The sequence below is a fragment of the Zea mays genome, chromosome 2 (assembly GCF_902167145.1).
Source record: "Zea mays cultivar B73 chromosome 2, Zm-B73-REFERENCE-NAM-5.0, whole genome shotgun sequence".
NCBI lineage: Eukaryota > Viridiplantae > Streptophyta > Magnoliopsida > Poales > Poaceae > Zea > Zea mays.
In genome coordinates, this window is record NC_050097.1 from 183485592 (window position 1) to 183493023 (window position 7432).

The window sequence follows — 7432 nt, forward strand, 5'->3', positions numbered from 1 at the left end:
CAGCAAAAGGGAGATATCGAAGTGTTTCATGTTAGCACCGAGAACCAGCTAGCCGATATCTTCACTAAGCCTCTAGATGAGAAGACCTTTTGCAGGTTGCGTAGTGAGCTAAATGTCTTAGATTCGCGGAACCTGGATTGATTTATAGCATACATGTGTTTATGCCTTTGATCATGTTCCTTATGCATTTTGTTGCTTATTGTGGTGCTCAAGTTGTACAAACACTCCCTGGACCTCACAAGTCCTTTTTGCAAGTGATGCACATATTTAGGGGGAGCTGTGCTACAACTTGACCCTTTGAGACTAACCATGTACTTGAGTTTGGTTGTTTTAGTCTCAAAAGAGGATTGAAAGGGAAAAGGTGGACTTGGACCATGCAAGACTTCCACTGCACTCCGATGAAAAGAGTAACTTTTCCAAGTTCATCTTTATACTCTTATTGCCCTTGTGTTCTTCTTTGAAGATTTTGGTGAGGCAATGGGGTTAAAGGGCCAAGATTGATCCCGTTTTGGTGCTTGATGCCAAAGGGGGAGAAAATAAAGGCCAAAGCGATAAATGGATCAGCTACCAAGCGATAAATGGATCAGCTACCACTTGAGTAATTTTGAAAATAGTAGATTAGAGCTTTTGTTTTGTCAAAACTCTTTTATTGTCTCTTATGTCAAAAGTTGGCCTTGTTGGAACTCGCTCTCAGCAGCAAGAAGGCCAACAAGGGTAAACAGTGGTGGCAACAGGGTTACGTGCACGGGGGCAATAGCTCTGTTGATCTAGCCTCTCATGGGCACTGTGCGGGGGTATTTATAGGTATCTGAGTGTCCAGCGTCTTGTGTTAAGGACGCATGTGCCCTCAGACACCTATTTTATCCCCAGAATATTCCCATAAAGCAGGGTTACAAGCCGTGATTACAAGTATTCCTTTACAAGTTAGGCCCGTAATACAGAGGCGGCCACGCGGGGCCCGTTACAATGGGCCAGATCACACGTGGGCCTTGGGGCTGAACGAGGACGCGCCGTGGTAGGACGTCGCCGCAGGCCTTCGTCAAAATGCCGAGTCCTGCGAAGGGTGTCCCTGCCCGCTTTGTCTCCGTCGGACCAGCGGCTGCAGCGAAGGCCTCGAGCGAAGGGTGGCGTCTTTGCCTTCGCCCCAACATTTGCCCTCCGAGGGACCAGTTCGACAAAGTCACCTGGTGCCGAAGACGTCGCTAGATGGCGGAGACGCTGCCCTCGCTCGAAGTGGTTCCGCGGGGGTTTTTGATGTGACCGTTGATGGACGGCGTACTGTTGGATTGCGGGTTTCCCGAAGCGTCGCGGCCTGTCGGATTGCGGGTTTCCCGAAGAGCCGCGCCCTGCCTATAAAAGGGGGCGGGGGCGGCGCTGTTTGAACTCTGCCTTCCGCGCTCCGTGAAACCCTAGCCGCCCGCCGTCTTGCTGTTCCTTTTCCTCCGCTGCTCCCTTTGCTCGCCGGCGTCCTGGCTCGAGTGAAGCAGACCGCCCGCCGCCGACGACGGTACGTAGCAATGCCATCCTCTTCTTCTTCCGCCGACGCCACGCCGCCGACCGCCGCCTTGTCTGAGGAGACGTCGAGTGACGTGATGGTGGAGGAGTTGCGCGCCGGCGACTCTGTTGAATTTGGTGTGTCACGGATGACGTCAGCCCGTATTGAAGATATGCAGCGGATGGGCTACTTTGGCGGCGGAGTCGCTCGTGCTCCGGGGACGGAGGAAGTCCCCGAGCCGGAGGGCGAGTTGGTTGTTTTCGAGGCGTTCTTCGTCGCCGGACTCCGCTTGCCTGCGCACCGGTTTGTCGGCGAAGTCCTGCGTAGATTCAGCGTTCAAATACATCAGCTGACACCGAACGCCATAGTGGCGCTGGCGAAGTATGTCTGGGCGACGACTTCGTACGGCGGGCAGCCGTCAGTTGAAGTTTTTGCGAAGAATTATTGTTTGCATTGGCAGAAAAGGATGGTTGAGGACGGAGTTGCCCAATTCGGGTCATGCACATTCACGCCGAAGACCGGCAAGACCACAATGCCAGTAGTGGAGTTGGTCCCGTGCGCCCGCAACAAGTGGGGCAATTGGAATGAATTTTGGTTTTATGTTGCTGAGGCTAATGTCGAAGGCCATAAAGGGCTCCCCGTGTCCGAAATGTGCTCTCACTATTACTCTGCGTATCCGCCTTATGAAGTGGCAGAAGAGGATGCAGACGAAGGGGCCCTTCGGTGCGCCGCCGGTCAGAGCAGCGGTCGAGATTTAGTTGAAGAGTTCGTGGCGTACGGGGTCTGGCCCTTGGCGCACGGCTGGTCGCTGGGCGAAGTATGCCCTCGCCAGATGCCCTTTCACGGAGGAAGGGTGGTGCGAAGTCCTGCCTTCGCACTGAATTTGCGAAACCGTGACCCGGCCGCCTTTGTGCGTGATGCGGAGGTCTTGGCGGTGCGGCTCGTGGGGCGTTACGTGCCGAGGACGGAAGGCCAGCGCAGCTTTGACATCCGCGGGTCAAATGAACGTTTGAACAGGGTCTTCGAATTGAATCAACTGCCGTACGACGGCTACCCTGGTCAAGACGAAGCGGACCGCCGTGGGAAGAAACCGGCGGTGGAGACTGGAGGCGACCCTGCGCTGGTGGCCGCCGCCTCCTCGAAAAAGAGAAAATTAGGTACTGCGATGGGAAGACTTGGGGTGTCTGATAGTTTCGCTAGAGAGTTAATGAGGACGTGCGCGGCCCCGGGGGAGAGGATGTCTTCGTCCGAGCTCCGGGAGTCTTCGGCTCGGATGCTGAGGGTTACCGGGGGTTGTTGGCCTAAAGACATTCCTATCCCCTGCGCGGCTGAGGAGGACTGTTTTACATCTCGTATGGTTCATCGGTGGAGAGTTTTTCCTTATGGGCGAAATATCGGTCATGTTGTGTGGGCAGTGATGGACAAGGATCGCCAAGGGGCGGCGCGAAAACGCCAGGCGACTGTGAGGGTTCACGAAGCTCGGCCGAAAAAACAGCGGGGAACGGCGAAGGCGGAGGCCTCCGGCGGAGGCAAGCCGCCGCTGCCGGCGAAGGTGGGCGCCTCTGTGCCTGGCAAGGCGCCGGAGGTGACGGTGGGCGCCGGAGGCCCCAAGCTGACGAAGGTGGTGCCGTCTGTCAGCGGAGTGGCGGAGGCTGCGAAGGCGGCCCGAACGTTACCGCCGCCCGGCAAACGCGTTGCCGACTTCGGCACCGAGATTAATGTGGAGGATTATCTTGGGGGTAAGTCTATATAAATATATACACACATTTTTTTTTAATTTGTTGACGTGTTGCAGGGTCGGACGAGGGCCCGCTCACTCTAGTTGTGCCTGGCGCGGCGATCGCGACGGCTGCGCCAGCGCCGAAGGCGGGGGGAGAGGCCCTTGGCGCCGGAGGCGAGGTGTCTGCCCTCGCACTGGTCAGGGACGAGGCGGGCGTGGCGACCCGCCGGCTGAAGGGAGCGACGGAGGCGTTGAGTCGAGCGACGGAGGCGCTGAGTCAGGTCCGCCGAGCTATGCCCTCTCCGCCCCCCCCCCCTTTTTTTTTTACGTAACGGCCTTACGTGTGTTTTGCAGGTGGCTGACTTCACCAGCCGCACCGCGTCGGGGGCCCTTACGGCAGCTTTGTCTGCCGAGGTCGAGAGACTTCGGACGCAACATGCTGACGCTGTCCGTGAGAAGTCGGCCTCCGACAGCAAGTGCCGCAAACTGGCGGAGAAGGTGACCGCCCTGGAGAAGGAGAAGGCTGACCTCCGGCGCCAGCTGGCGGGGGAGAGGAGGGAGGCCAACGAAGCCATCGCCAAAGAGCAGGCTGCTCAGGCGGAGGCCAGGCTGGCGCGGGCGGAAGGCAATATCGCCAAGGAGCTCGCCGGAGAGCTGCAGCGGCGGCTTACTGCCCTGGAGAGCCGCGCGGAGGGGGCCGAGGCCGCGATGCGAGCGGAGGCCGAACGGACGCGCACGCAGCTCATGACTGCATATCGCGAGCTGGGTGTGCGGACGGGTGACTTCGAGGTGCCGGAGCGAGAGGCTGGACTTCGCTGTCTGGAATGGGTGCAGGAGGAACTGCAGGAGCTCCCCACTGTCTTGGCGGGGTTGATGTCGTTCACCTCCCTGGTCACCTGCGAGGCAGCGATGAACGCGCTCTCTCGCGAAGGCTGCCGGCACTTTGAGGCCCTCGACCAGGCAGATGAGGATTTTGGGCGAGATATCTTTGAGGTCGAAGACCCCGTGGTGAAGGAATCCGCCGGGGCCCTCTATGACCGGATGTGGGGTTCATACGGTTGTGAGGTGGTCCGGGCGCGGGCCGAGGCTGCGAGGGCTCAGGTAACGTTGTCGTTTGCTCGGCGTTTGCTGGATGCGGTCTGTGCATGTGTTTGCTGAATTTTTGTGCGTTTTGTCTTAGGCGGAGCGCGGCGAGCGGGTGGACGACTTCGGGGCGCTGAACAGCGCGCTGCCTGACCCGGAGACGACCCCTGCGGAGGCCGCGACTGGAGTCGCCCCGGGACCGACCCCGGAGACTGCGGAAGATGCACCAGGCGCCCCTGCACCTGCTGCGGCCGGCGAAGACCTTCCCCCAAAGGTGGCCGAAGGCGCGCCCGATGCCCCCGCAGCTGCTGTGCCGAGCGCTGAAGATCCAGCGGAGGTGGGGGCGGAGGCAGCGGCGGAGGCCTCGGCGGAGGCTCCCGCAGCGGCAGGGCCCTCGCAGGTGGCATAGGTGGTGTTTAGGGTTGAGGAATTTTTGGATGTTGTACTGAACTTTGGTTGCTGCGCAGGTTCAAGATTTTGGGCCTGCGCACGCAACCGCTACTACTGAGTTTTTGGCGGCTTCGACCGCGGAAGATGGAAATGAATATGGTGGGTCTGTTTCTGAGTTTTTTGATTTTACTGACTCTGGGAGCTCGGTTGAGTGGTCTGAGGAGTCTTCGGAGGGGGACTTGGATTATTTTGCGGCCTTGGACGTGGCTGCGGCGGAGGCTGCGCCACACGCTGCGGACGCGCCAGACGTGCCCGGTCCTAGCACCGGGCACCGACGACGAAGGGCGGTTGCGAAGCGTAGGATTAGCGCGGAGGAAGGGGCCCGGCTTCGCGTTAGCAGGGCTGGTCGGCAGGAGCTGCTGTCTTTGCCGGCCGCCGCGGGTGCAGGGGAAGGGGAGCTGCGAAGCCTTTTTGCGGGTGAGGAGCTTAGGATAATGTTGTTTAATTATAGAGAGATGGGGATTATTCCTAAGGTTGAGCCGATGTAGGGCGCGGTGCCCTCGCTTGTGAATGTGTAAGGGCTTGTAAAATGGAGTTGTGTGCCCTCGCGTGCCTGTGCCTGCGAGGGCGCTGTGTACTTTGTCTGGTGTGATTGATTATGCTGTGCCAGCATGATTATAATTGGTCTTGGTGTCGTTTCTGCTTTTGTTGTACTGGGTCGGCTGCGCCCTTAGGCGGCTCTTGCGCGAAGTCTTTGCGATAGGCTTCGGATTTTTGCGCGCTTGTGCTTAGTCCGGCTGCACCTTTAGGCGACTTCTGCGCGGATAGTCTTCGCGATAGACTTCGGATTTTTGCGCACTTTTTGTGCTTAGTCCGGCTGCACCCTTAGGCGACTTCTGCGCGGATAGTCTTCGCGATAGACTTCGGATTTTTGCGCACTTGTTGTGCTTAGTCCGGCTGCACCCTTAGGCGACTTCTGCGCGGATAGTCTTCGCGATAGACTTCGGATTTCTGCGCACTTGTTGTGCTTAGTCCGGCTGCACCCTTAGGCGACTTCTGCGCGGATAGTCTTCGCGATAGACTTCGGATTTTTGCGCACTTGTTGTGCTTAGTCCGGCTGCACCCTTAGGCGACTTCTGCGCGGATTGGTCGCACGCGAGGGTGGCTAGCGCTTAGCCTCGCGGTGACTTCGAATTGGTCGAATGCCGAAGACCGTTGTTGCGGTCTTTTTTCGACACATGCTTTTGCGGGGGATTTTTCTCACATATATTACATGGCTCCGCCTCGTTAAAAACCTCACCCCCCGGGAGGAAAAGAGTGTGGGCCGGTACAAGATTGTTTGCGGCGAATTACAAGGGCGAAATCAGCCCTAAATGGGTCAAACAAAAAATTTGCGAAGGTTGTCGACGTTCCAGGAGTGCTCTAGGTCCTCGCCGTTTGGCGTTGTGAGCCTGTAAGCGCTGGGGGAAGCTTTTGACTTGACTATGAAGGGGCCCTCCCACTTGGGCTCCAACTTGCCCTTGGACTCCGTCCGAGCTGTTCGGATGAGTACGAGGTCCCCCTCGCTGAACTCCCTCGGGATGACTGCGCGGTCGCGCCATGCTTTGGTCTGGGCCTGATATTTGTTTAGGGCCTGTAGGGCGAAGACCCGGTCTCCGTCAATGAGATCTTTTGAAGTTGGCTCATCCACGTCGGGGACGGCTGACGGAACTGTACGCGGGGACCCATGCTTTATTTCTTGCGGGGTCATTGCCTCCGATCCGTATAGAAGGCGGAAAGGAGTGAACCCGGTCGCTCTGCACTCGGTTGTGTTTAGCGCCCAGACTGCCTCTGGTAATAAATCGGTCCATCTGCCTTTTCTTTCATCGAGGAGCATCTTTTTGACAGCTGTGAATATTTTCCCATTGGCGCGCTCCACGACCCCGTTGGACTGCGGATGATAGACTAAAGCGAAGGCAAGCTTGGTGCCGATGGAGAAACAAAAATCCTTGAAATCTTGGCTGTCGAACTGCTTGCCGTTGTCGACTGTTAGCTCGGACGGTACTCCGAAGCGGCAAACGATGTTCTGCCAGAAGAATTTTTGGGCAGTCTTTGATGTGATTGTGGAAACAGCCCTCGCTTCAATCCATTTGGTGAAGTACTCGACAGCTACGAAGGCGAACTTAAGGTTCCCCTGAGCGGTGGGCAGGGGCCCGACGATGTCCAGGCCCCAGCGCTGGAGAGGCCATGTATGGGCAATCAGCTTTGTATATTGCGAGGGGTTGCCTGACCGAGGGGAGAACTTCTGGCAGGCTTCGCAGGACCTCGTGACCCGATTTGCGGCGCAGATCATTGCGGGCCAGTAAAACCCTTGTCGGATCACCTTGGCAGCCAGGGCCCTTGGCCCTGCGTGCGAGCCGCACGTGCCACTGTGGACTTCGCGTAGGATCTGCATGCCTTCGGTTTCGGTGACGCATTTGAGCATTGGCTGACTGACCCCTTTCTTGTACAGTTGGCCCTCGATCAGAGCGAAGTCCCGGCTTCGATGTCTGAGGCGCTTTGCCTCACTGACGTCGGCTGGATGATAGTACCCCTGTAGGAACAGGGTTATTGGTGCCCTCCAGTCTTCTGTCATGATTAGGTTGACTATACGGTGGCCTTCGCTATCATTAGTTATCTGGAGCCCTTCGGGGCTCCGGATAGCTGGAGTGCCGATGGTGTGGAAAAACACGTCGGAGGGCAGGGGCTCGCCCCTGGCGGCGGCC